This window comes from Leptonychotes weddellii, chromosome 10 (assembly GCF_054177405.1).
Source record: "Leptonychotes weddellii isolate Sample4059 chromosome 10, ASM5417740v2, whole genome shotgun sequence".
NCBI classification, from domain to species: domain Eukaryota; kingdom Metazoa; phylum Chordata; class Mammalia; order Carnivora; family Phocidae; genus Leptonychotes; species Leptonychotes weddellii.
Genome location: NC_138378.1, coordinates 5,083,391 through 5,110,911, shown reverse-complemented (window position 1 = coordinate 5,110,911; position 27,521 = coordinate 5,083,391). Strand labels below are relative to the sequence as shown.

Here is a 27,521-nt window from a genome sequence, read left to right as displayed (position 1 = left end):
CCCTCCTGCCTTCTGCAGTTTCTCTTTCTTTAAGTGGAGAGAAGAGAAATATGTTCCCGGAGGCAATCGACCCAGAGCTTCTGGGCAGACTTCACTCTAAAGTAAACTTGTCTTTTCAATTAATTAATCAACAAAGATTTATTTGGCACCGACTGCATGCCAGCGCTAGATACTGAGAAACCGGATGAAAAATGAGCTGAGGGAAATTCTGCCTGAGGGCAGCTAGGTTGGTTTTCTGTTTTACAGGGGTAAGTCCAAGGCTCAGAGAGGTTGTGTGAGTTATCTAAGGACACACAGTGTGTGCATGACAGTCTCTGGACTGCAAGCATGTTGAGCTGGAGAAATCAGCTAGGAGAGGTGGGAGAATGGGCAATCATCGGTGGTTAGGACTCGGGCTTTGGTGCCAGTGAAACTAGGTTCAGGGCGCCTGGGTGGCTCAGTTGGTTAAGCGACTGCCTTCGGCTCAGGTCATGATCCCGGAGTCCCGGGATTGAGTCCCGCATCGGGCTCCCTGCTCGGCGGGGAGTCTGCTTCTCCCTCTGACACTCTTCCCTCTCGTGCTCTCTGTCTCTCATTCTCTCTCTCGCAAATAAATAAATAAAATCTTTAAAAAAAAAAAAAAGAAAGAAACTAGGTTCAAACCCTGCCTCTGGGACCGTTCATCCACCCACGCCTGGGTTCCCTCAACCTCCGAGGGTTGTGCTTTGCTACATGCTAGCCGACCTCTTGGAGCCTCAGTTGCTCATCTGTAAAATGGGAAGAATAAGAATCCTGCTCGTTCCTTCGGTCCCTCCACAAACATTGATCGAGCACCTACTATGTGCCACACACCACTCTAGACACTGGGACACAGCCGTGAACCCAACAGCCCCCAGGGCTTGTTGTGAGAGTTGACAGGGGTGGGAGGGTGGCAGCGTGCCTGCCCAGGCTCCCTCTATGAGCCAGATGTGGGGCGGGTCCCGGCAACGGGGCTGGGCTGCAGGTGGAATTCAGCAAGATGGGCCCTGGTTCTGAACCTGCCAGGGGGCCGGGTCAGGGGCCCAAGGGGAGCAGGGGGAGGCCTGGGGGCCAGAAGGATGGCAAGGATTAGGGAGAGGAAGAGAGGAGGGATCGCCATCATTGCCACTCTTCTCTAAGAAGGAACAACAGTTGCCGGGTGCTGTGCTCAGCTCTGCACCTGCACATCCTGTGGGCCCTGAGGACCACCCAGCGAGGCCAGGTAACAAGGAAGCTAAGGCTCGTGGGATGAAGTCACAGCTCGTGAGGATGGAGCCTGGGATGTGTCCCTCCACAGCCTGATCTTTTATTTATGGAGGTGATGACGTGGGAAGAAAGAAGCAGAAGGGAAGAGAAAGGCTTGACAAGGGGGCAAGATGAGATCCCTGTTCTGGAGGACTCTCTGGGCCCTGTCTCGACTTCCCCGAGGAGAGGGCCTGGCTCCCCATCTATGCCTCCCAGAGGGGTTTTGCTCCCAGGGACTCAGGCTCAGCCAAGCCCGCAGGCAGGTTTTGGGCCTGGCCCAGGACTCCCCTGGGCGTGTGGCAGTTGTTCGTCTCCCCAGAAGATGGTGTCCCCACCTTAGGGTTGATTCTTCTCCATAGCCGGGAACCTGGCATCCCTGGCAGCCTGAAGAGGCTATTCTTAGACCTTACAGCTGCTTTTTATCACAGCTGCTGATATGTACGTGTAGAAACCCTGGGTTCGTTCTGCCAACACTCTGAACGAACTTGGCAAATGAGCAGGGATGGTGTTGCTAAAATGGGAGGTTGGGGGAAACACAAGGCTGACGTGAGTGCTCCGTCCCCACCTGGACTCTGGGAAGAGAAGGGAGCAAAAGAGCCAGAGTCAGCCAGGAGGTCTCAAGGTGGGTGACTGCAGGGATTAGGCATGTTCCAAAGAAAGTGTAGACTGATGTCTGGGAAGCCAGAGTGGGATTTTTAGCAGCTTTGGGCTTTGTTACTTCGTTCCCTTCTGGGAGATGGCTGAATATAGGTGTTGAGAACATGGATTTTGGAATCAAACAAACCTGGCTTTGGGTCCTGACTCTACTTTTAACAGTTGTATTATTATGAGTGTATCAGTTAGCTGTTGCTGTGTAACAATCGATCCCCAAACTTAGTTGCTTAAAACAACATGATTCGGGTGAGTCAATAATTTAGCTTGAGCCATCACCTGGATGGTCCTCTGGTCTGAGCTGGGATCCCTCATGCATTTGTGGTCAGCTGCTGGGTCAGTTGGAGCCTCTGTTTCTGGGGAGTGGCTGACTATCATCCAGGGTGATGGAGACAACTGGGTAGTGTGTCTCTCATTCTCTGGCAGTCTTATTCTCTTGATGGAGACAGGAGTCTGGGAGAGCGAGAGAGCGAGAGCAGAAGCATGCAAGGCTGTTTGAGCTCTAAGCTGAGGTATGGTGCAACATCATTTCCAGCAATTCTGTTATCCAAAGCAAGTCACAAGACCAACCCAGATTCCAGAGGTGGGAAATAAATACTACTTTTTCTAAAGATTTATTTCTTTATTTGAGAGAGAGAATGTGAGCAGGGAGAGGGGCAGAAGGAGAGGAAGAGAGAAAATCCCAAACAGGCTTCCCACTGAGCACAGAGCCCAATGCATGGGCTGAGCTAAAACCAGGAGTCAGACGTTCAACCAACTGAACCACTCAGGTGCCCCTAAAAGTTACATTTTGATGGTTGCAGCTGCAAAGTCACTTTGCAAAGTGTTTTGAATTCAGAGAGGGATGGAGAATTAAAGTCTTCAAAACTCAGTATATCACACTGAGCCTTACATAGCTCCTTGAGCCTCAGTTTTGTCATTCATAAAGTGAACAATATAGCTGTTGGGTGAACTAAATAAGATGATGTGTGTGAAGTCATTAGCGTAGTGCCCAGTATAGAGTAAGTGCTTGGAGGAGGGATTGCTCCCCGCCCCTCCCCTACCCCCTCTGTGAAACATGCCTTGAGGGTGAGCTGCTTTCTGGAAGAACGTTATCCAAAATGAGAGCCTATAGTTGCAAGAAACCCACCAGGGCCAGGAGCCTTTTGTTAAATATTTCTTCCACTGTCCGTGTTTGGCTGGACTGAAGTTGATCAGACATTAGAACTTACTGGCCATTGTCTGTCTGTCCCCCAAGCCATGTAGGTGTCTTCACTCTTCCATTCAACAACACCAGGCACATTTACACACACATGCAAACTCCTATTCATGTGTGTGCATTCATGTACACACTCACTCGCACATCCACATGTGCGTGCACACGCACACACACTCACAGCACACATGCCTGTTTATATGCAGACACACCTGGCCTTTCACACATTTACTCTTACACAACATATCCTCTTGTACACTCACACTCACATGCACACTCTCATGTGTACACTTGCATGCATGCATTCTGTAGCACACCCACATGCTCTGGCAACACACATGCTGTGCACACGCACATGTGCACATTTCCACTCACACAGCTCTCCTGGTTTGAGTTTCATAGCCTCAGCTGGCTGGGTCCTGCAGACAGAGAAGCTCTGCAGGTCCAGGGCCAGGGCCAGCAGACTCATTTCCACCCCTCTCAGTCACCAGGCTATGAACTTGAGCATATTCTTCTCCAGCTCTGGCCCTCAGTCTCCTAACAATGACACCCAGCATTTGTTGAGCATGCCCAACACATTCTTTTCTAAAACTCACAGCAGCCTGACAGGTGGGGAAACTGAGGTTCAGAGAGGGGAACAGCCTGCCAAGGTCACCCAGGCTGTAACCAGAAGACTTAGGACTTGAACACAGGTCTGGTCTGACTGCAGAGCCCATTCTTCCAGCTACTTTGCTACACGGCTCCTGGGCCCACTTCATCATCACAGTAAGGGAACACTGTTATAATCCCACTTCACAGGTGAGGAATCTGGGGCTCCAAAGGTGCAGGGTCACCATCTCCGTGGTCTGCCCTCCAGCCACACTGGGCTTCATTCCCTTCCTCCCTTTCTTGTAGCAGGTCCTCTCTGGCCTCAGGGCCCTTGCACCTCTGCCTCTTCCCTTTGCTGGGTTGATGTTTGTTCATCCTGTGTGTCTCACCTCAAACTCCACTTGTTTTGGAAGCCTCCTTCTCTGACCCCCAAACCAGACAACACTATACGCGTTTTCTACTTCCCATCATAACATATCACCACCATCTACATGTGTCAGAGGTGCAGGGTCTAACCCAGCTCTGTGCAGGGTCTCACAAAGCCAAGTGCAAGATGCTGGCCAGTTGCACTCCTCTCTGGAGGTTCTGGGGAGCCCCTGTTTCCTGCCCATCTGGGTTGTTGGCAGGATGTGATGCCATGACTTGTGGCCCCTTCCTCCATCCTTAGGCCAGCCACATCGAGAAGGTCTTCAATCTGCTGTCTTTCTGCTTCTCTCTTTTAATTTTCTCTTCCACTTCTTTTTCCTTGAGGCATAATTGACATATAACATTAAGTATGTGTTATCTTCCACTTTGAAGGATCTCTGTGGTTCCATCAGACCCACCTAGACAACCCAGGATAATGTCTTCACCTCTAGGTCAGCTGTTTAGATAAATAAGTCCTGGGGATGAAATGTACACCACCGTGTCCATAGTTAATAATACCATATTGCATATAGCTAAGTTGCTAAGGGAGTAGACTTTACAGTCCTCAACACCCCAAGAAAAAAAATAAAAAAATTTTTGTAACAATGTATAGCAAGGGACATTAACTAGACTATTGTGATCACGTTGCAGTGCACGCAAACATTGAATCATCATGGTGCGCACCTGAAGCTAACATAATGTTACATGTTCATTATGCCTCTGTAAATAAACGAATAAATAAATAATTTTAATAATTAAATATATTTAAAACAATAAAGATTTCCTCAATGTAAACTGAAATGTAAAATAAAACAAGGAGTAGAAATTTAAAATTAAAAAAAAAAGACAAACACCATCTTTAACTTGTTCCCTTAGAAGTGGCTCATTCTAATTTGCCCACAAGCTCCCACTCCACTCTGGAATCCCCCATGCCTTTCTTTTTCCTGTTGGCTGCATAAGTGACCCCACAGCTTTAAGACCTTCTAATCTATGCATATGAAATTGTCACATATATCAACTGTACCTAATGTTTAAAATTAAGAAAAAAGACTCTAGCTGATATGTGAAGAAAAGAAAAAGGTCAGCCGTCCAGTGACCTTAATTCCATCTGCCGTCCTAATTCCCTATGCCACATGACCTAGGGTATTCACAGGCTCTGGGGGATTGGGGCGTGGATGAGTTTTGGAGACCATTATTCTGCCTTCCACACTTACCTTATTGATATTTTCCATCATGTGCCTGTGTCAAATTTGTTATTTATATTCATTGGTGAGATTCTCTGTTTTCTGTCTGTCTCCTTCCGGAGACCATCAGCTCCATGACTGGTAGTTGGAGGAACTGAGCACAAATTCCCTGAACAAACAGTAGGACCAGGATTCGAACCTGCACCTTTGCATAGTTATTTCTCAACAAAGCAGGTTGGATGCTCATTTTCTCCCATGCCCCATCACGGTTCCTGGGACCAGTTGCACATGTTGTGGACTGCACAATTCCAGGGCTCTGCTCACACCTCAGACTGTGTGATCCTTGCAGTGAGGTAGGGTCCAGCCTTCAAGCCTGTGGGCCGTGGCTCTGCTGCTGAACCTGGAGCTTGTGTTCTCAACCTCGGCTGCCTTTGGAGTCATCCAAAGGTCTTCTAAAATCCTGATGCCCCGGCCATACCCCAGACCAATTGCCTTAGAATCTCTGGAGTAGGCCGAGACATCTGCATTTTTGTAGGTTCCCCAGGTGACCCCGAGTGTGGGCTGAGGTGGGAGCTCCCTGGGGCAGCGTCAGAGAGAGGGTGCTGTAACGCGGACGGAGGGGAGTTAGCGGAGGCCCAGCAGCTGTGATGACACGTGTGCCTTCCCCGCCCACAGGCCCCCTGTTTCCCCACTCTGTGTGTCTGTGACCCGGCTTGGGGCTCCTGTGGCTGATGAGCTGGCCTGATTTATGACCAGCCAACTCTTGGCTGTCAGTGAACATGGGAAATACAGTGAACATGGGCCTCCGCTCCACGAGGGTGGCGCTCATCCCTTCTGGGTGACAAGTTGGCTGCAGAGACAGGCGGGGACGGCTGGGGGCCCATCAGAGAGACAACAGCATCCCTTGAGGAGCGTGTCCTTGCGTCGTACTTGGGAGCCGCCTGAAGGTTGCCCGATCCTAAGTTGTACTTGGCCGCAGTCAATTTGCTGGCACATCAACTGGGAATTTTCCCTCCGCGTGCGCTGAGCACAGCTTCCGTGGTCCGGGCGGCTCACTCTGGGGGCCGGTGATGAAATGTGCTGGCGGCCGGGCCTGGGAGCGGGGTGAGATAAGGCAACAGGGGCTGTCTGGGGCAATGTGCTGTCGACACCATATTTCCAGGACACTTCTGCTCTGCCCTGCGCTTGGGGACCCAGCTTGAGGGAGGAAGGAAGGGGAGGGGCACGGAGGAGCCTGGGGTGGAAGCCAGCCAGAGATGGGAATGTGTATTTCACCATTTGTGAGAAATACTTATGCTCCTCCCTCTGGCCCCCTGGGAGGCTGTGGCTCTTGGCCGTGCCCCACCCCTGGACTGCAGCGGTCCCTGCTGGGACACTAGCCCCGCAACGGGCCTGGCAGGTGTTTGCGTTCCCCCAGGGTCACCCAGCCAGGGTGCCTGGGGCCCATCAGGCCCGAGCCCCCTTCCTCAGTTTGTCCTCCCCAAAGAGTTGCCCTTGCCTCGCCTCTTGGCTGGGAGCTGGGCATTCAGTGTCTCTCGGGGTCTTCCCGAGTGAGGCTGGTGGTGGAGATGGAGACACTGCTCGGGGCAGGAAAGGGGGGCACTGGGGCTTCTTCCGGGCAACTCCCCCAAAGGCGAAGGAGCAACATGGCAAACCGCTCCCTCAGCTGCCAACACGGGCCCTGTACCCATGGCCTTGGGACATCGTCGTACTAATGGTCTGTCACGTTCTCTGCTCTGGCTTGGCCCGGCCCGGGATCAGGCCAATCACGTGCCACAGCTTGCCCCAAGAACGGGGGTGGGGGGAGGGCCTGATGGAAGACCACCCTTCTCTGTAGCACTGAGAATTTGTTTCTGTGGTAACACCTGCTTACTGGACACTGGCCGGGGCCATTCTCAGCCTGCACATGCATGAGTTCATTTAATCCTCAAGCAGCGTCGGGAGCCAGGTAAACTTTTGCTGTACCCATTTGGTAGATAAGAAGACCAAGGCATGGGGAAGTCAGTAAACAGGCCCTAGCCACACAGAATGGGGGGCAGATCTGGCCCTGGGATGCGGACCTCCACTCGGCAGGGGCCCCTGGGGAGAAGGCCGCCAAGCCTCCTGTTCACAGGAGCCATGAGGGGGGGGGTCACGGCCCTGGCCACATGGGTCATGGGGAGTGCCTCAGCTGCTCAAGAGGAACCGGAACTTTGGAAACCGCAGTCTTATCTGCTCCCCACAAGAGCTGCAACTTGGCAGCACTCGTGGGCAATTAAGTTGGTGGCTCTTCATTCACTTCCTTGTTCGTTCATTCACTCACTCACTCACTCATTTGTTCAGCCAGCGTTAACCGAGTCCTTTTCATGTGCCAGTTCCTGGGCCCCGGGGCACAGGCTCTTCCCTGGAGTTCCAGATCCAAACAGGAGCTGGTACTGAATCGGCAAGCACATGGTATAGATGCTGGGGCGGGTGGAAGGGCTATGAACGCGGGTAACAGGGTGGTGGGTGATGGGACAGGAGCCTGCCCCAGACAGGGAGGTTGGGAAAGGCCTCTGGGGAGGTGACATTTGAGCAGAGACCTGAGTGAGGAGAGAGAGGCAGGCAGAGGAGAGGTGTGTTCATTTTCAATGCTGCATATTTCTTTTTCCTTCCCTTCCCTTTTCTCTTTCTTTCATCCTTCCTTCCTTCCTTCTTTCCTTCCTCCCTTCCTTCCTTCCTTCCTTTTCTTTTTCTTCATTTTTCAGAGAGAGAGAGAGAATTTTAAGCAGGTTCCACACCCAGTGAGGAGTCCCACACAGGGCTCGATCTCACCACCCTGAGATCATGACCTGAGCTGAAACCAAGAGTCAGACGCTTAACCAACTGAACCACCCAGGTGCCCCCAGTGCTGCAAATTCTCACAAAGTCAGGAGTCAGCACATTTTAGCGGGCTTCTCAGCTTAGGGTCTGTCAAGGCTGCAGACAAGTTGTGGGCTGGGTTGTGTTCTCATCTGGAGTCCCAACTGGGGAAAGACCCACCTCCAAGCTCCCTCAAGTTGTTGGCAATTCAGGAATGAGACCCCATTGTTCCACTCACCGTTGGCTAGGGATGGCTCTCAGCTTCTAGAGGCTACTCATAGGTCTTTACCGGGTGACTGCCCTCGTTAGATCCCTTACACTTTCAATCCCTAATTTCAGAAGGGCTTCGTTCCTTTTAAGAGCTCACCTGATTTGGTCAGGCCCATCCAGGATAATCTCCCCCTTGGTGAACTCCAAGTCAACGAATGAGTCACTTACTCATGGGAGTGACCTTCAGTCATAGTCACTGCCCACATTCAAGGGAAGGGAATTCTGCAGGGGGCCTGTACCTGGGACCAGGATTCTCCCTGCTACAAGGGTTGTAACCTCTTCTGTGCTGCAAGAAAGCACAAGAACACTCTTTGGAAGGACTCCTGGCCAAAGAGCCTTAGAAAGAAAAACCAGTGTTTCTCCAAGTCCTGGGCAACTGTGTTGGGGAGCCAAGTGTGGGTTCTCTTCATGCATAACTGTATCCTTCACAACAGAGGTAGACAGTATATTGCTCTGGGCTCTTTCTGGCATGAGTGACACAAAACTTGACTCAACTGACTTAAAAAAGACAATGTTTATGTGACTGAAATGGTCTGGTCTAGCTTTAGGCATGGCTGGATCCAGGGGCTCAAATGCTGTCATCAGGACTTGATTTCTCTCCAAAGCTGGCTCTGTCTTCCTCTCCAGTTGGCCCCTGAGTCAAAGTTTACATCTCCCCACTTCCCTTTCCAATCGAAAGTCAGGTTCTTTCTTCCCAACACTTTCATAGAATTAACTCAGATCATACCAATTTGGGTCACGTTCTTCTCCCTGAACCAGTCGCTGAGGCCTAGAAGGTGGAATAAGCTGATCGGCCAGGCCTGGGCCTCATAGCCACCCTTGGATTCTGAGGGGGGGGCTTTCCCTGCCCCAGCCACAGGGATTCAAGTGGGGTGGGCATCCTGTAAGAACATGCTAAGTGCTCTTTCCCAAAGATGTGGGAATGCACACTGGGGGATGGGAAGCAGGGCCGAGAGTTGTCTCTGCATTTGGTGAGACAAATGGGGTGGCATAAATGCCTCCCCATTCCACCGCACCCAGGGGCAAGAAGCCAGCGCAGGTAACTTCTACAGCCTGAGCATGTAGGGGGAGATCGGTGGGCCCTCCCCGAGGTGGGCGGATGGAGGGAAGAACCTGCGGGGCGGAAGAGGTGCAGCCATTCCTGGGAGAGCAACACTGCCCAAGACTGGGAAGGGGAGGGTGGCTAGCAAATTTCTTGACGTGCAGGGTTGAGGGGTAGACAGCAGGCTCTCTGGGAGGACCGTCTTCCTGGGCATCTGGTAAGGCCAAGCCCGTCTTGGGGATTTCCAGCTACAGCCAAGGTCCCCAGCTCCAGACCAGCCAGAGGCTGCAGATCTGCCCCTATTAGGGGCAATTTGGGCTCCAATAAGGAGCACATCAAGGCGATGAATGTGGTCTGGCCAGCCAGCACCTGGAATGTTCCACCTGGGGCGGGACCCTGCCTTTGCATGATACCTGGGACAGTGGGACAGGATGTGCATCAGAATTTGTAGGGCCCAGTGCAAAATGAAAATGCAGGCCTGTTTTCAAAAACAATTAAGAACTTCCAGATGCTGACAGCAGAGCATTAAACCAAGGGCAGGCCTTTCTGGGTGCACACGTGATGGGGCGTGTGATCCCCCTGGGGCAGCCTACCTTCGAAGCCCGACGGTGGTGGGGGAGGGAGCCCAGCACTTCCCTCTGATAATCAAATGTCATTTGACTTAGAAGAACTGAGTCAAGTGATGCCTTCTGCCCCCACTGCTGCATCCTTGTCACCCCCGGCACTCCCCCCGGACCCCTGCCTTCTCTGGGTTGCAGTAGGAAGAGACTGATTCTGCTTGCGTATGCCGGAGGAGAGAGATGGAAGAAGAAACTGCATGTGACTTGAATCTGGGCTAAATCCAGCTTTTGCTGTTGGTCAGCTGTGTGAGCCCAGGGAGGAGGCTCCTCTCTGACCCTCAGGCTCCTCTTCTATAGGGCGTAGCTATGATAGCAGCATGTCGCGGAACTGTTGCCGGGTTAGTTGAGCCCATGTGGAAGAGCATCGGGGTGGCCACACGCCTGGGCTCTGGGGTCAGTCACCGTGTCTGTAGAGAGAACTTATGCATGGCATGGGGCATGCTTGGCGGGGGGTGCTGTCTGTCTGTAATCGCCCCGGAGTCTGGACACCCTGAGAACGGGGCCTGCTCTCTGTCTGTGGCCACCTCTGCTGGTGTGAGGGGAGGAGTTAATCCCCTGCCCTGCATTCCCATGTTCCTCCTATCACCTGGCCTTGCCACCCATGGGCCCTTGCCTGGTGCTCTGGTAATGCCCCTGCCAGAATCCTTTGTGGGTTTTTTCTTAAGGTATTATTATTATTATTTTTAAGTAATCTCTACATGCAACATGGGGCTTGAACCTACAACCCTGAGTTCAAGAGTTGCATGCTTCACTGACTGACCAGCCAGGCACCCCCAGAATCCTTTTGCTTCATTTTCTTCCCTTCCCCTGTGTGCCCCGATCTGAAGGCCTCCAGGAGGCATCAGGGCCTCAGGCAGGAGCCTTCCCCAGTGTGGATCCCCCAGTCTGTAGGCTCCAGGCCTGTTCTCTTGGCTGCCATTGGCCGGAGGCATCCCAGGGTTGCTCTGGGAAGGTCCCCCCGTGCTACGACGGGGTTCTACCCAGTGCCGGGCTCCACCCCGCAGGGTGCCTAAGGGACGTATAGAAGGCTCGGAAGGCCTGCCCACTGCCTGGAACAGGGGGTGTCCCTCTGTACGAGTGGATTTTCTTCCTGGACCACAGGAACCGGAGAAGTTCTGTCTCTAGCATCATGGCAGGTGGCTAGCAGCTTGCTGGCTGCCCGCACCGATGGGCTTAATCTCTTGTAGCTGCCTGCTGACAATTTGACTTTTCCCAGAGCCCCTCTCCTCTTCCCTCCGCCGCTCTTGATAATGGTGATAACTGACCGCCAGACCCATCTGCACTTTGACCGATGGGGAGCCACTGGGGAGCCACTGGGGGAGGCTGGAGGGGCCCGGCTGGTGGGGTAAAGGCCTCTGTTTACAGTGGTTTCTAGATTTCACTTTCAAGGCAGAGAGGCCCCGAGGCAAGGCCAGCTTCACGGACCTGTGACCTGGTCAGCTGCTCAGGGCCCCGAACTCCGAGGGCCCCCACGGTTGGTTTAACGGTCTGCGGTCACTGTCTTGAAATTCTCAGTACTTTTGAAACAAGTGCCCTGAATTTTCATTTGTCACTGGGCGCTGCCCTTGGATTTTGGAGCTGTCGGGGGCCCAGGGGTTGCCCCCACCATGGGAAGAGCACTTGTCTCCACATTCAGGAGGGACTACGTCCTCCTGTGTGGTGTCCCCTTGACGTGGCTCCTTCACTCGGGTTCAGGGTCTCCTTGGGGACCGTCTGGGTATTTGGCCACACCCCATTTTGATCCTACTGCTTTTTTGTCAATTTTTGACCTTTCTAACATTCATCAAGTCTGAGCCCCGGGCTCGCCGCCCTCTCTTATAGTAGCGTCTTGCTTCGTCTCAGGATACGCCCCCGTGAGTTCCATTGTGCAGATGGGGAAGTCGAGGCTGGGACGTGGGTGCAGCAGCTTGCAAAGGCCACATGGGCTGTGGGGGCTGAAACAGTCCTAAATCCAGGCTGCAGAGCCCAGACCCTTACCAGAAGCTTCCCTGCCCACAAAGGGCAGAGGTCAGAGGAAAGAAGAGCGTGTCCTGTGTCCACACCCTCCTCCCCAGCCATCTCCCTGTCCCAGCACTTACTCTGTGCTGGAGGTGGTGTAAGTCCCCGAAATGCCTGGGGTCCATGGCTGCATCATTGGGGTGGGGGTCAGCTGCCCACCGACCTGCAGGGGGAGCCCTGTGTGGTAAGTACCGGGAGCCAGCCTGGGCCTCTTGGCCTTGCCGGGCCTGGCAGAGCGGCCTCCCCAGGGACTTGACGGACAGGCCATGCCAGGGTTCCCAGGGCTGGGTTCTAAGGGAGCTTTTAAAAGCCATTTCCTGGGCCGGAAAGAGAAAGATGCCAATTGAGTGCCTGGCTGAAGCGTGAGACCCGAATGTCCTTGAGCCGAGTCACAGAGCCTCCCGGCACGGCTGTCCCACTCTCAGCATGTGTTCCCGAGTCACAACGGGTCTGGGGGCCTCTCACTGGAGTCCCTTACAAGGGGAGAGGGTCCCAAGCAGACTTCTCAGACTGTATGTGCTCACCAGAAGCTCCTTACAATGCACACTCTGCCCCGGCCGACTGGGGCAGCTGGAGGCCTTTCTAGCCAGCTCCCAGGTGGCACTGATGTTGCTGGTCTGTGGGGACAGGGACAGGGAAAGGGTCATGTACCCTAGTGGAAGAGAAGCCCCAGGAGGTGCTGCAATGTGGTGTGACTGGTGTGGGCTTTGCCATCGGGGTTCTAGGCCCGAATCCCAGCTCCATCCCTGCTGGCTGGGACTCAGGCCCTCAGTCTCCTCCTCTTGAAAATGGGGCTAATGACAGTCTCTGCTTTATGGGGCGACGTGAGGAGGCAGAGGGCCTGGCGCTGGGTGGAAGCTCAGACCACGTGGGTTTTATGTTACTTGAAGTGTGACCAAGTGTGGATCTTTCCAGAGATACCCCCAGCCTCCTTTGGAACTCCTCCAAAAGGATGGGTCATCTGGTATCAGAAGATTCTTTTAAAAGAACTCCCGGGGGCGCCTGGGTGGCTCAGTGGGTTAAGCGTCTGCCTTCGGCTCAGGTCATCATGATCTCAGGGTCCTGGGATGGAGCGCCACATTGGGCTCCCTGCTCAGCGGGGAGCCTGCTTCCCCCTCTCCCTCTGCCCCTCCACCCTGCTCATGCTCTGTCGCTCTCTCAAATAAATAAAAAATCTTTAAAAGAAATAAAAGAACTCCCAAAGGCAAGGAAAAGCCACACATCACATTTTCGCTACCAGGGAGTGGATTTGGGGCAGAAGGGCTGAAAAGGACGTTAGAATTTTTGGCTTTGCACAGTTCTGTATATACAAGCTCCCTGGGGCTCCCTGTGCACTTCAAGGGTGCCCTTGAACTTGGAAGAAAAGTTGCAAAGACAGTACAGAGAGTTCCCACATATCCCTCAGTCAGTTGTAATCTGCCATTATGTTATCATCTACACGACCAGGGTACAGTTGTCCCAGCTAAGAGTCCTACACCAGCATATTATTATTCACTAAATTCTAGAGTTTGTTTAGAGTTTTTCCCTCCCTTTCCTGCTCCGGGGCCCTGTCACACTGCACTTAGTCCTCGATTCCTTGTTCCTCTGGAACACTTTCTCCAGTATTCCTTGTTTTGGATGATCTGGCCATTTAGGGAGCACCGCTCAGGGGTTTTGTGAAACACCCTCCAATCGGGGTCTGCCTGGTGTTTTTTCATGGTTGGACCAGGGCTATGGGGTTTTGGAAAAAGACAGTAGAGGTGAAGTGGTCTTGTCACATCCTATCAGGGTAACATGATATCCATGTGGCATTGTTTTTACTCTTAAGCAATTCTGGGAGGATAAGAATCATGTTAGCTATAGGAGATGAATCTATTGAGATAGATAGATGCACATGTCAACCAAAAGTGTGGGAGGTGTGTAACACCCTCCTCTCTGCCTCCCTTGCTACACGATTTTTGAGGAACTTTCTCTGACATCCTGCAATCTGACTTGGCCAATTTCCTTGCTGAAATCAGATCTCAGCACAACACCGAACCCCCAGCAGCCTGACTTCCTGGAGGCTGCGCCTCCCTGCTGGGCTCTTTGGAGAGGTAACGGGTTCAGGGGGACGGACGGGCAGAAGGCTGGCTGGTGGAGGTGTGTTGTCCTGGAGGAAGCAATGTCCTCGGATTCCAAGAAGCCCTCAGTCCTGGGTCTCCCCTCAGGCAGCTCTCACAGACAGAGAAACTGCAGGGTGCACGAGAATGTTCAGCATCTTTTGAGAGGAATTTGGCCAAAAATGAGTCCTCTTGGGGAGAGGCCCGCGGGGAAGAAGGCGTTTGTTCTGGAATTGGACAGAGCTGGGCGTCAGTGCCCCTCTACTGCGTATTAGCTGGTGAGCAACGTGCAGGTTACACCACCTCTCTGAGCCTCACCCTACTCATCCGCGAAAGGGGCTAATAATGGTGCTGATGACACAGATGAAGGTGATGGAGCAGACGTTCTACAGACGCCACGTGTTGGGGCCTCTGTGGTCGTGCGACACGTTGCTCCGGACCCAAAGGCAAGGTGTGCTAAGGGGGCGCGACTCGCGACAGTGTAGGGGACGCCTCCTGGGGCCACTTTTGGGGACATTTGGGGGATGGTCACCCAGACCAGACTCTGCCTCTCCTAGAAGACTCTTCTGTTTTGTATTTTCAATTCGGTTTCCTGTGTCCAGGCCACCCCGGTCAGTCGCTGCCTCCCTCTAGGCTTGGACCATCCTCCAAAATGGCACATGGGGTTGGTGACAGAGGAAGTGGTCTGCTCACTCAGGTCTGGCACCTGCGGAGGAGGCTGCTGGCGTGGTGACTGTTCTCCGCGGCTCTCCACGCGGGGCTGGGACTTCCCGTCTCACCGTCGAGGCGAGAGGGGAGCTGGGCTGCTGGTGTGCAGACACACTGGCCCCTCCAGCCCCTCCCGGGCTGCCCCACTGCGCCTGTCTGCCTCCAGAGCTCCTTCCTCAAGCCTTGCCCTCAGGGGGCTCCTTCACCTGAGTGTCATGGATTTTCTCAGCCCATCCCTATCCTCTAGACCCATCTGGAGAGTCCCCAGCAACAGCCCCACTCGGCCTGTCCCAGGCTTTCCCGGCGTCTCCTCGGCCTCCACACCATGGATCTGAATGTGACTTTGCTTAACTACTATTTATCAGCCCTCCAAAGACCTTCTGTGTATATAATCTCATTTAATTCCAGTGATGGTATGAGCGCCACTGGCCCCATTTTGCAGTGGGGAGACTGAGGCTCCCGGAGCTCAGGCCCAAAACCACACAGCCAGAGGGAAACAGAAGTGGGGTTTAGACGCAGGGCAGTGTCATTTCTGGGCTCACGTTTTTTTCCACGTGGCCACACGGAGCCCTTCTGGAGCCCTTCCAGCAGGGCTGGGACTCAGGGAGAGGCCAGGGAGGCATTCCCTCAGGCACAGAAAACCCTGTCATCAAGATAAATAGTATTCTAATGCAACTTTTAAAAAATGAAAATGCAAAAAAACAAAACAAAAAAACCCCCCAAAAAACAACCTCCCCCTCGCCCCCAACGATCCACAAACAAGGAAGGCATTAACCAGCGCCAGGCTGCAGATGTGCCCCGCCCCTCCTCCCCCCATGCAGTCCCACGGCGGCCGCTAAAACCCGGCCCTGGAGCTGATAAAGGTCATTGGCACAAACAGAAGGTGGCCTGAGGCTGTAGTTGACGGGTTTGCATTTACAGATAGAAGGCTTCACGGATGCGCTGCTTCCCACCTGCCCGATTTTGTTCTGCACACTTCCGAGCACGCAGAAGAGGTGAAAGACTTTAGTGCAGTAACAGCCTTTGGCGTGTGCCTTCTTTACCTGCCCCTCTGGGCCACAAGCACCTCAAGGGCTCGGGCAGCGCCGGGGGTGAGGGGGCGGCAAGGGCACGTCTCCCCCGCCGCAGACCCGCCACCTCAGAGCTTGCCCTCCAACAAGGTCCTGTGCGTCCAAGGGCACAGGGAGGCTCAGATGCCAGCCCTGACGTGAGGTCAGATGGCCCTGTCTGACAGTGATTATTAAGTGCGGAGGGAGGGGGGTGTCCTGCTGCGACCTTCTCATCAGGACATCAGCCCATCCCATTCATCTTCATAACAACCCAGAGGCCCTCAACCAGCATTCTGTCCCCCTCGGGACGCTTGGTGGTGTCTGGAGACATTTTGGATGTTGCGGCGGGGAGGGGTGTGTGGCTGGTGTCTGCGGGGAGGGGCCAGGGGGGCTGCTGCAGCCCGTCCGAGGTGGGACAGACCCCACAGCAGAGTCATCCAGCCCACAGGACTGTTTGTGAGGCTGAGACGCCTGCCTCGGGGGCCAGTCGCCGTCATTATCTGTTCTGCGGAGGGGACCAAGGCTGGAGGGGAGGGTTCTGAAGCCCGCCCCCGTGTGGTGTGTGGGGGTTGTGACAGCCCCCGCGAGGGTTATGGTAACAAGCCAACAGCTCCTGATTCATTCAGTGCACTGACGACTTTACCAAACCTCTGCTCTGGGTAAGTGCTGGGATCCCATCGGCATGTGGAGCACCCAGCAGGCATCCAATAAATGCTGCTGATCACAGCAGAGGCACAGAATAGTTGTGGAGCACTCAGGACCTGCGGTGGCCGTTATCCATCGGGTTCTGATGACACCGGGTGTCTTCCCCATGTTTGCCTTGGGAGGCAGCGAGGTCCTCTGGGCGGCTGCGGGCTCCTGTTTTCTGCTCCCTGCCCGAAAGTTCTAGGTCTCTGTGCAGAGCCGGGCTGCCCCGGGGGTCGCCGACGCGCTGGGGTCCGCGGCCTGGGCAGCACGCCAGCACGGCCCATCTGGGGAACAGATGTGTTGTTTGCAAACCTCCGCCCAGAGGCCGCAAGGTGGGACGGAGGGGCCCCAGTTCCGGGGACACGGTCCTGCTTACACGCCTAGTGGGTCTGGCAATATTCAGGACCTCCTTATGCTAAAAGGTGATTCCTTGTTTACCTGAAATTCAAATGTAACTGGGCATCCTGTGTCTTATCTCAGTGCTATTTCCTGGACCACCCTCCCCTCCTCACCTCCCTTCCCTGCTTTATTATGTCATGTAAACTTTTTATTGAGGCATGAAAAAAAGGGCACAAATCTTAACTGACCGGATGCATGAGACTTCACAAAGTACCCCGGGTAACCAGCGCCCAGAGCTAGAGATGGAACGTGAGCCCGGATGCCCCCCAGGCCCCTCCGGCCCCACCGCCCCCCACCCACAGCTAGCCACCGTCTGTATTCCCAGCCGCATGCATTGACTTTCCAGCTTTGGGGGCGTCTATGTGTGGAAGCACACAGTATGCTCTCGTGGCTGTTCGGAGCTGCGTCCCTGTGGCTGGGTGCCTCATCTGTTCTCAGCGATCTAGCATATTCTATCATGATACAGCACCCTTTGTTTCCCCATCCCCTGTTGATGGGCATTTCTAGTCTGAGGGTCTTATAAATAGAGCTGTGAAGAATATTCTGGCACAAACCTCCCTCACACTTGACAGACATCACCAGTTACTGGAAGGGCATGGGGTATGTTCTGTATGAGCATCTCCCCCCGCCCAGGCGTGCGTGCCCTGGCCTTCCTGCTCTCTCTGACAACCCAGCCCCCAGCACATCGCCTGCACAAAGCCCGTGCTTAGTATGCATTTAGGGGATGAAAGAACACGAGCTCCCTCTTCCTGGAGCATTCCGTTCAGGGCATCTCAGAGACAATGCCCGGCAAGGATTAGCTTTGGGGCACAGCACTTGGATTTGCATGCATTTTGACTGAGGACCCAGGCAACTGCCATGCAAATGTTTAGGGAAATGTCTTCCTTGGGCCCCGCGAGAGGACCAGATTGAGTGGATGTGGGGCAGGAACCTGCCTTCTTCCCCGTGGCCGCCCGCCCGCTGGGCTCCACCTGCGTGGGGTGTCCTGTTTATAGCCACCAAGGGCTGCCTGCCCTCCCTCCACCCTGGCAGTCACCAGTGGGAACATTCCTGGGCTTCTGAATGCCTCCAGCGTCCCCCCGCCCCGAGTCCATGCAGTGCTGGATGATAGAGGATAATAAAGGGTTCCAGTCCCAGCACCGCCCTGGCGCTTGGCCCCTCAGACCTGTGCTTTCAGAGTCCTGTAAAAATAGCCTGCCTGTGGCTATTTTGGGTCCTGGGAAGCCTCGGGGAGACTCCGTGTTCCGAGGAGGACCAAGAGGGAACCCAGAGCAGCCAGCTGAGAGGGGAGATGGAGGTCCACAGGCAAAGCTAGCGCAGATGGTGTCTTCTAGCAAACGGGAATGTTTCTAAAAATCACAAAATAGCGGCCGGTGTGTAAGAATAATGGGCAATGTTCACATGAAAAGGCAGTCAGCCTCTCTCTGCCGCCCATGCTGGTTGCCTGCCTGGCCTGGAAGGTATTTGAATCGTGGCCCTGGGAGGGCTCGATCCTGTGGGGGGCCTGGTTGTTGGGCGGGGGGGGGCTTACGTAGCAGGAACGCGGTCACACATCAGCTGGGGAGTGGAGGGCAGCAGGGCTCTGGTGGGTAAAATAGCGAGGTCCCTTCAGAAGGCCCAGCTGAGAGTTCTCTCTTCCGTTTATATACCTCTCCCTTCAGATGGACTCCGTCTCTTTCTCCGTGAAACTAACGTTAGAATGTTTTTTGGAAACATATTCAGAGAAAACATACTTACTCCGGTCTCTTCTCCCCACCCGCCCCCTCCGTGCTTTATTTTCCCCAGCACCATGACCCCCACCCACCCTGCCCGGCAAGCCTCTTGCTTCTTTCTTTGGGGTCTGTTCCCACCATCAGACTGTGTCTCAGCCTGTTCTGTCCCTAGCACTTAGAATACAGCCCTGCACACAGTAGGCGCTCCATAAATGTTTGCCGACGCAATCAACCCACTTCATAAATGGTGGGCTTCTTTCTCATTACTAATGCTGAAAGCACACTCTGCTCTCGCATCTGGGACTTTGAGACGTCGGCGTCTCCCCAAAGCGGGCAAGGAGGTAGCAGCCCAGGGTTTCCCATCCCCGGAATGAGGAGCAGAAAGGTCCCGTAGTCACTGGGGAAGCAGCCAGAACGGGCCTCCAGGGGTGTCAGGGGCCCATGCTCAGGCTCTAACACCCAGGGGTCTGTGATTAGGACAGAAGGGAGCGACGGAGTCTGGAATCTGCTCCTCATTCGTCTGCGGAGCCCACACCAGTCACTGTGAAGGGCTGCCTGAGTGCTGGAAGCTTCCAGAAGCTTCTCGCCAGCCTTCAGATATCTGCGGCAGGAAGTGGACGCTCAGGCAGCGAAGGACCATTGTTAGAGCCACAAGCATTTCAGGAATGGTTTCGCAAGGCTCACATTTGCCCTCTTTCTCTCTCTGACAGGGACGGCTGGGGAGGGAGGTCTGCTCGGCAGCCGCACTGAGGAACGCCGGAGGCTGCCTGAGCTCCGACTGCCAGCGGAGCTCTGAAAATGCCCTGGTTTTCCGCCCCGGCTGCGGGCTGGGGTCCCTGGAGCAACGCTCAGCCGGGCCCCACCCCGGGGGTTCTGGTGTGATTGGTCTGGACACCAAGAGTTTTAAAAGTTCCCTCAGGAATTCGAGTGCCCATCCAGGCTTCAGAGTCAGCGTGTTAATGCACGTTTGCCTGTAGGGGTAGCCTGAACTACCCTTTACTGGGCGCCTTCTGCATACTAGATGGTTTTTTGTTTTGTTTTATTTTGTGTGTGTTGTTGTTGTTTGCAAATGTTACGAACTGCACTCCCTGCGGGGCTCTGATGGAAGCAGCAGAACTGCCCAGTGGTTGGACGGAGCCAGCAGGTGGCAGGTTTGGTGCTTTGGCTTCTTCCTTCACTGCAGTCTCCATGGGAGTTAGACGTGAGGAAACACACTCAGACAAGTGGTTTTCTCCAGGTTGCCATGAGAAGCAGAATAATGCCCCCCGAGACGTGGCCCCGTCCTAGTCCCTGTAACCTGTGACAAGTCACCTTACATGGCAGGGGGGAATGAAAGTTGCAGAGGGCAGTAAGATTGCTGATCAGCTGCCTTTTCAATGGGGAGATTATTCTGGATTATCTGGATGAGCCCAGAGTCATCACAAGGCTCTTTTAAAATGTGGAAGAGAGAGGCAGGAGGGCCAGTGTCGGAGTGAAAAAGGTAAGATGGGCCTTTCCTGGCTTTGAAGATGGGAGAAGAGGCAATCCATCGCGGGGTTTGGCTGGCCTCTAGATGCTAAGAAAGGCAAGAAAACAGATTTTTCCCCAGAGCCTCCAGGAGGCACGCAGCCCTGCCGACACCTTGACTTTCAGCTCAGTGAGACCCATTCTAGACGTCCGAACTCCAGAACTGTAAGAGGACAATTGTGTGTTGTATTAAGACACTGACGTTGTGGTGCTTTGTTATAGTAGCTGTCGGAAACCCATACAGTCGCCTAGCTAAGTAAGTGACGGTGTTGCGCTCCGAATGCAGGCAGCCTGACTCCGTGGCAGCAGGAAACATGCACTCACAGCCTGGATTTTCTGAGACAACCCTGATTTCAGTATTCGTCTCTGCATAAGAGCTCGAGGTAGGGACAACACAGCTCTGTGCCTATACGACAAGAAGGAACTTCCTTATTGAATTTATTTTTCCTCAGTAGCTGTCAAACCCCCACATGGCAAGGACCTTAGTAACCTCTAACATCCTTTCTCCCCATAGTAACGGACCCCCGACTGGGAGCAGGGGCTGCCCAGAATATACCCTACACTTCCCAGCCTCTCTGGGGTTTAGGTATGGTCATGTGACTGGCATAGCCAACGGGAAGCACTCTTTGAGGCAAGGGGTGCACAGGGCTGAGACATCCTGGACCTTGCAGACAAGGCATCACCTTAGAAAAGGGACCCAACAGGCTCCTCCCCAGGGTGGGTATTTAGAAGGGTCAGCAATAGGCATGGAGGGCATGCAAGGTCTTTACTAAAAAGCTGTCTGTGAAATACCATGTTTTATCTCTCAGAAAACCTGCTAATTGAATTTCCCCTCCTTTATTGGTTAGCTTAGTTTTGGCTAGAGAGGCTTCACCAAGTTTTGGAGTCTCTGCCTTTTTCAACTTGTGACTCTGCCATCCTCATGCTCCAAAATTGTTGCTTGAGCTCCAGCCATTGAATCTCCTTTCCAAGCTGGGGGTGGGGAAGAGAAAGGAACAGAGAAGGAACTGCTCCTTTTTTTCTTTTTTTTAAGATTTTATTTATTTATTTGACAGAGAGAGAGAGACAGCGAGAGAGGGAACACAAGCAGGGGAGCTGGAGAGGGAGAAGCAGGCTCCCCGCCGAGCACGGAGCCCAACACGGGGCTCGATCCCAGGACCACGACCCGAGCCGAAGGTAGACGCCCAATGACTGAGCCACCCAGGCGCCCCACCTCTGCTCCTTTTAAGAACATTTTCCACACTGCTATGTCCCATGGCCACACCTCACTGCAAAGAAAATGTGTCTTTATCCTGGGTGGTCCTGCGACCAGCTAAAATTATAACTGAGGTGAGGGCGGAACACAGATACTGGGGACACCCCACACTTTCTGCTATGTTCTGCCAAATCAGATCTGTTCAGAAGGACCGTCTGATGACAGGTGGGAGCTTGATATAACAGTGTCGTTCCATTTAAGTTGATTGGCTGTGTGGCCTTAGATGAGCCGCTTGACCCTTCTGGGCCTCTTTTGTTCACCTTCAAAATTGAAGTAGAATAACAAAGTCTTTAGTGTGTCTTTCGGCAGAATCCTCTTCTACGAGTCTGAGAACCGTCTCCTTTTTAGGCACAGAGGACGTTGTGATATTCAAAGAAAATGGGCGCACGGCATGCATGGTGCGTCTTTGGTGTCTGGCTGACCCGTCCTCCTGTCCTGAGGGGCCGGGGGAAGCCGCCTTCCTGGCTCGCCTCCTCCTGGCCAAACGCAGATGCAGGTTTTGGACCAAATGACTACAAGGTACCCAGCACACCTTGCATCAGTGCTACTTCCGCTGGCCGATCAACATTTTAACCGAAATAAAATAAGAACTGGGTCTGTTTCGTCCTGCTGCTGTACCAAATGACCATCCACTTAGCGGCTCGAACAGCCGCGATTTCTTCTCTTACAGATCTGGAGGTCACAAGTCCCACACGGGCCTCGAGGGGCTGCGTTCCTTCTGGAGGCTCCGGGGGAGAGTCCGTTTCCTGCTCATCGGGTCGTCGGCAGAATCCAGCGTCCTGTGGCTGGAGGCCTGACATCTTTGGAAGGCAGCAGTCTGCTTACCGCGGGAACGAAGTCCTGGGTGTCCGTGAGGTCACGAACGGATTTGTTGCCAGAAACTGAATTGTCGTTTAGCAATTAGGCCCCCGGTTGTGTTCAGCCTGCACATAGCCAGTCAGGTGGAGGTCAGGTGTGAGCAGGGAGGCCGGGACGCTGAGCCACAGCGTCCTTTTCCTCCCCACTTCTGAGCTGTCCTGGACGGGTCCTTGTTATTCCGGCCTCGGGGGTTCCCTGCCTCCCTGGCTAGCTCCTCCCCGAACGCACAGCTCGCCAAGGCCAGCTCACTCTTTCTGGAACACACTTCCCCATCCGACGATACCTCCTGAAATGTGCCCAAGGCAGAGAACCTCTCTTGTCTCCACCCTCCGCCCGGCTCTCCCAGAGGACAGCTCTGCGTCTGAGGTTAAGGACCAAGTGGCCAAGGGTGGTCATTTCGTTGAGGCCTAGATGGTGGGGTGCCCACATCAGCCCCCAGCTCTGCCAGTGGCTGGGGAGGCAGGCCAGGGCGGCTCAGGCACCCGGGCTTCCGAGTCACACTGCCCGGGTTCAAATCCTGGCTCCACGTGAGAGCTGGGGAGCCTGGAGCATGTTTCTTGACTTCTCTGTGCCTTGCTTCCCTCTCTTGTAAAAGGTGAATAATGATGGCATTTCCCTCAAGGGATGGTTGATTGAGATAATCAGCGCCAACTGCTTGCACTGGGGAGAGCCTGGAACTTTCGCCATGGGTTGGTAATCCCACGGTCGTGACTGTCATGGGGTCAGCACATGCTCCGCGCTCGCACTGCAGCTGTGGGCTCGGTGGGTGTCCCGCATCAGCCGAGGCTCTGTCTGGGCATCATGTGGGCAGGGGCACGGGGTGCTTGGGGGGGACAAGGAGCTGGCACGTGTTTCTCCCAGGCTTGTACTCCCTCTAAAGAAAAGTTCAAAAAGCAGCAACTTCAACTCTCTTTACTTGGGATTCTGTTTCTCTTTTACAGGCCGTATGAGATGGCTTTGACCATTGATCTCGCCCCGCTCAGCACCGGGGGTGTCTAGGCAAAGCTCTGGCCAAATTTCTAAGGCTCTTTCTAAAGGGCAGATGCCATTCAGGGCTATCCCATGTGATCCTCAAAGTCCCTTGCAGAAAAGGTGGGATTACCCTCCGTCTATACAGATAGTAATAATGGTAGGAGATACTGCTTAGCACTTCCTAGGTACCAGGGTCTGTGCCAAGCACGATCAAGAATCCAAGAGGTGGCCTGTCTTACGGAGCGAGAACTAGCTGGCATCCCTTACAAATGGGAGGAGGTAGCAGGAATCCAAGACCAGGCTGGTCTTACTCAGCCTGCGCTCTTTCTTCTGTCGCCTGATTAAACAATAATTCCAGATTTTTAATTTCCCCCAAAGCACCACCTTCCTCCTTGACACCATGCTGAGCACATTTGGACGTGGGGAGAGAAGGGGAAAAGTCACCATCTCCTAGTTGAGGCTTGGTTACTCTGATAGATGTCCTTGCAGAGCCACATCACTCTGCAAAGAGAAACTTTGGTTGTAAAAGATGAATGTTGTGCCCGTCTAGATCAGATTTAGAAAGCCCCATGCTGGGAGTTGTGCTACTTACAAATATTGCTCATTATTAGGTTGCTTTTACCGTTTGGTAAGGAATTTAAATCCCCCATCAAGTAAATGAATTGCTATTAATTTAAAAGAATAGCCTTGGATTTCCACTTCTTTCTAAATAAAGTCTCAGGGAGAGAAAAGGGACAGGTGGACATTACAGGTGAATTTTGTTGTATATTTGTAAAATTCCAAGGTGTGTGCAAATGAGAACAAACACGGGGATGCAGATATTAGCTTAAGCTTGCTGCGAGCGTGCCACTTCTTAACTCACTCTGAAAAATCCAATACTTCAAAAAAAAAAAAATCTTTACTATGCTGCTACAGTAAATGGAAAACACTACCGCTTGCCAGAAGCAATACTCATCATTGTCATTATTAGTGGGGACATTGTGAGCATTCACCCCATGGCAGGAACTGCCAGAATGCTTTGTAGACTGTGTAACGGGTTCTTCCTCGTGGATGTCTCTAGGAGACTGGCTCCATTATTCCCATTTGACAGATGAAGAAACTGAGGTCCAGTCCTCCTTAGTACATCAACGATAGGGGTGTCAATGAAGACAGGAAACCTACTTCGATCCATCTTTTTAATGCACCTGAATTGCCTTGTTCCCCTCTCCCCGCCCCTGACTCCACTCACCTATCTCCTATCATCCTTAAAAGTTGAGAAACTTTGCCCAGTGTCACCCCTCCGCCCCCAGCCTAGGCTGGAGGAGGCCCTCTCCCCTCCCACCTCTGGAGCTCGGAGGCACCCACCACAGGCCTGTCCATATGCACCCTTCTCCTTCAGCAGGCGGGCTCCTCCAGGGCAGGGACAGAGCCCCCCCACTCCCCCTCCCCAGCCAGGGCACACGCTGGGGGCTCAGCGAACACTTGTTGAGTAGATGAGTGGAGGAAGCGAATGTGGAAAGCAAGTCAGAACCAGGGTCCTGCACAGCTGAGGTGCCCTGGTGCTTGAGGTGGTCCTTGCCTTTGGTTTCAGTGATGATGTGTCTCTTTTTAGGGCCACTGCTCTGAGCCTCTACAAAATGGGACAACAGAGGAAGGGAGCCACACTACTGCAACTCATTAAGTGAGTTAATACTGTGGCATCTGGAGCCGTTCCTGGCTCAGAACAAATGCTCAAAAAGATCAGTAACATTATTTATTATCATGCTATATATTGTCTATCCACATATAATCACCATTTATGACAGGTGATGTTGGTTTTCCATTTACGGTCGTGTTGTGAGGTTTCAGTTGAAAATAAATGTATTTGATTCTTAAAAGTGAGTTGAAAAGGATTAAATATCAGCGAGTTGGTACCCAGTCTGGTCCAGTTCCTGCAGTGGTATTGAACGACGGGGTAACAAGACCCCAGGGGAAAGGAACTCAGTGTGGGGCAGCTTTTGTAATCACAGGCTGGTTGCCTGGAGTCCAGGGCCACGTGGCCATCCTTGTGGCCTGGGGCACTGAGTGGCCGTGGAGAGGCCAAGGGTCATAGGAGGAGCCTGCACAAACCTGTCCCGAATCGTGGGTGTGCTCCCACCCAGGGCAGCCTCCACCCCAGACCAGGGCTGGTATTTTTAGTGCATCAGCACCCTGCACAGCCTCCTACACTCTGACCAAATTTAGAAATCTCAAGAGGTCTTTGCACTTCCACGCCTTCAGTGGGAGCAATGAATGAAAAGGCCTCCAGCTCTCAGTCTAGCTAGAGCCAGCCTTAACGTTTGCAGGGCTGTCTCTCTGGACTGGTGGGAAGCCCAGGATTTATCCAGCGGTGAGAGAAAGCAAGCTGCAGAATCACGTGTGTGGTCTGGGGCCACTTCCGCAAAAGCACAACAAAATCCACCACGTGAAAGCGTGTCTGGGCTGCGGAGCCAGGAGAGGGGTGTGGGAGGGACCCCCTCTGCACAGACTGCCAACAACGGGAATGGGGGTGGGGTGGGGGACGGGGTGGCACTGGAGGCCGGGGAGATGAGAAACTGTGTGTGCTCTTATCAGCGGTTTATATTTACCATTTCCTTTGTTAAAACAAGTATGTGTTTCTTCTGAAATTTGAAAACCCTGAGCACCAAAGGTCTAAAAACATCTCAAGACTGAAAAGCCTCAACCTGAACGCTTCTAAGGAATCTCAGTGAACCCAGTGCTTCCAAGACTGCAAGTGGTAGACCCTCACTGCTCTGACAGCCACACATCCATCCCTAATCGCCCAGATGTTCCCCAGAGGCTCCTGCTCAGGGCTCTGGTCCCCCGGTTCTAACTCCACCCCCGGCCCCGGGAGGGGCGTGGCCATGGCTGGCCAATCAGAGCACTGCATGTCCCTGGCTCTCCAGGGCTGGGGCTGGCCCCTAGCAGGGAGATGACTGGAAACAGAAAACCCAAAACCCTTTGCTGAAGAGTTACTGTGGAAGCTCCTGTCCTACGAACCAATTCATTCCCTGTTGGCGGAGATGGTCTGAGACTTGTCTGAGTTGGGATTGGGTCTCTGTGAGCAAAGGTCTGATGGCTGAATGACCAGGAATGTTGATATAGGTGGTTAAACAAGGCCGTATTAAAATTAAATAATATAAGTTTATAATTAAATGAATTATATTAAAACCAAAGGTAGTAAATACCCAGAACGTATCACCCCCTGGCTTAATTCACTACACTTTACTTTCTATGCCCTTGGGGTGATTTACCTCCACTGTTTCTCTACAGTGGAAATGCCCTATGATGGTGTATGCCTGGGGGTCTTCCCAACTCCACACCCATGGAGTCATGCTGGTAGCTTGGAACATGTCATGGAGGGAGTACTTACACCATGGGATCTGGCAAATGCCACCAATAGGCTTCTCCCACCCAAAGCCCTTGTTAAACGCTTACCAGCAGAAAGGAGGCCAGGTAACACATGCAGGGATTCGTCTGTTCTTCAGGAACCCCAAGTAATAGGAAGGAGAGTGTGTAAGCATCTTCAGGGCAAGAACCACACTTTATCTCATGTGGTTTTTCCCAGCACCTAGCTGAGACATTCAGTTTCTGCGTGTTGATTGACTTACAGAAATGAAGATCCAAGAAGTCAAGGGCTTTGCCCAAGGTCACCTGGGGGGGGGTAAGGACCTGAGCATAGTTACTCCAGATCCTGAGCCCCACCTTGGGATCAGTTCTTTCTTTGTGCACTGCCCTCTGACACCTTGCTGACTGAAAGGCCCTGTGGGATGCTGGGCCAAAATGCTCTGTGGTCAGCAATGAAGGAGAATCTGCTCCTCCCAGTGGCGCTGATGTTCAAGGCCTCTGTTTTGAGCACTCATTCCTTGGCAGCTTGCAACTTTGCAAGGTGATTTTAGCAAGTGCATGGGCACAGCATTTAATAACACAGAGTCCCAAGTTGAGGGGGGCATGGCTTTTCCAAAATACATGCAGCAGAAACCAAAAGGACAAATAGACAAATCCACAATTATAGTTGAAGACCTCAGCATTGTCCTCTCTAAGCTGTTGAAAGAATAAAAAGACAGAAAATCAGTAGGGATATAAAAGCCCTGGACAATCCTATCAACTTGACCTAAGTGGCATTTTAGAACATTCCACCCAACAGCAGAATACACATTTTTCTCAAGTGCACATTGAACATTCACCAAAGTAGACCTTCCTCTGGACAATAAAACAAATCCTAACAGACTGAAGAGAAATGACATCAGACAAAGTGTTCTCTGATCATAATGTAATAAATTTG

At 53.1% G+C, this 27,521-nt stretch overlaps 1 long non-coding RNA gene across 7 annotated transcripts in view; it reads left to right on the top strand.

The window, feature by feature from the left end:
* The window catches only part of LOC115944075 (uncharacterized), a 38,689-nt gene extending 12,968 nt beyond the window's left edge, over positions 1 to 25,721 (top strand). For 2 of the 7 annotated variants that reach the window (XR_014149036.1, XR_014149032.1), the window contains 4 exons: positions 20,377 to 20,537; positions 21,210 to 21,330; positions 21,758 to 21,928; positions 22,080 to 23,163. This is a non-coding gene — a long non-coding RNA (uncharacterized LOC115944075). Of the gene's footprint in view, positions 1 to 17,310; positions 20,538 to 20,668; positions 20,741 to 21,209; positions 21,331 to 21,757; positions 21,929 to 22,079; positions 23,164 to 23,208 lie in introns of those variants that run through there. The other 5 variants (XR_014149034.1, XR_014149033.1, XR_014149037.1 and 2 more) reach the window with 5 other exon arrangements.
* The last annotated feature ends 1,800 nt before the right edge of the window (positions 25,722 to 27,521 follow it).